Genomic DNA, 1,056 nt, shown 5'->3' on the forward strand with positions numbered 1-1,056 from the left:
GCAAATAACATTGAAACAAAATGCAGAGAAAGACACAATTGATCAGAGATAGTTCAAATGACTTATAATGCAAGGAAAGAGGAATTGAGTTAGTATTTTTAGGTCCAAAATTAGGGTATAACAGGTTGGCAATAGAATTTTCCAACAAAATTTCCAAATTGGATTTTTGAGTGAATCTTTGGCTGTTTGCATAACCGGGTGGTGCTACTTGTCCATAGGGATTTTGGTTTTTATAAAATTTTTGATTTTGTCGCATCCCTTGGTTGTATTGAGCATAATTCATTTGCTCAACACCATTAATAGCACTACCTAGTTGGCAATCAACACCAGCATGACCAGCTATACCACATATTTCACAAGAAAGAGTAGATGCAGAATTGATAGCACTAACGTTGAATTTTTCAAGTTTTTCAGTTAGTGTATCAATTTTAGAAGCAAGGTGATCATAGTTAGAGACTTCGCGTATACCTGCCTCCTTTTTGGAGGGTGAAGAACTAGAGATGGCTCTCTCGTCGGTCCATTTGTAATGATTTTGAGCCATGTCTTCAATTAGGGCATACGCCTCCGTGTAGTTCTTGTTCATAAGTGCTCCACCTGCAGCTGCATCAACAGACATCTTAGTGGTATAAGACAAGCCATTATAAAAGGTGTGGACTATAAGCCACTTCTCTAGGCCATGGTGGGGACAAAGTCTTAGCATTTCCTTGAAACGCTCCCACGCCTCATAGAGAGATTCCCCATCTTTTTGATTGAACCGCGTGATTTGGTCTCTAAGTTTAGCGGTTTTAGATGGTGGAAAGAAACGGGCAAGGAATGCTTGCCTCATCTGATCCCATGAAGTAATGGAACCGACTTCGAGGGAATGGAACCAAGCGCTAGCTCTATCCCTTAAGGAAAAGGGAAAGAGATGAAGTCTTACGGCTTCTTGGTTCTCCTTCATGGTTCCACTAATTCGTAGGAAAACAGAGATGTGAAGATTGGGATCCTCAGTGGGGGATCCCGAGAATTGGTTTTGCTGCACCAAGTTAAGTAGGGCAGGCTTGATTTCAAAGTTGT

At 40.9% G+C, this 1,056-nt stretch overlaps 1 non-coding gene across 1 annotated transcript; it reads left to right on the top strand.

Moving 5' to 3' along the window:
* Window positions 1-671: 671 nt before the first annotated feature.
* Window positions 672-778, top strand: LOC146906431 (small nucleolar RNA R71). Its single transcript, XR_015020749.1, has one exon. It is a non-coding gene; the product is annotated as a small nucleolar RNA R71 (small nucleolar RNA).
* Window positions 779-1,056: the final 278 nt, after the last annotated feature.

This window comes from Medicago sativa, chromosome 7 (genome assembly GCF_051527215.1).
Source record: "Medicago sativa cultivar Bolivia chromosome 7, Bolivia_mono, whole genome shotgun sequence".
NCBI classification, from domain to species: domain Eukaryota; kingdom Viridiplantae; phylum Streptophyta; class Magnoliopsida; order Fabales; family Fabaceae; genus Medicago; species Medicago sativa.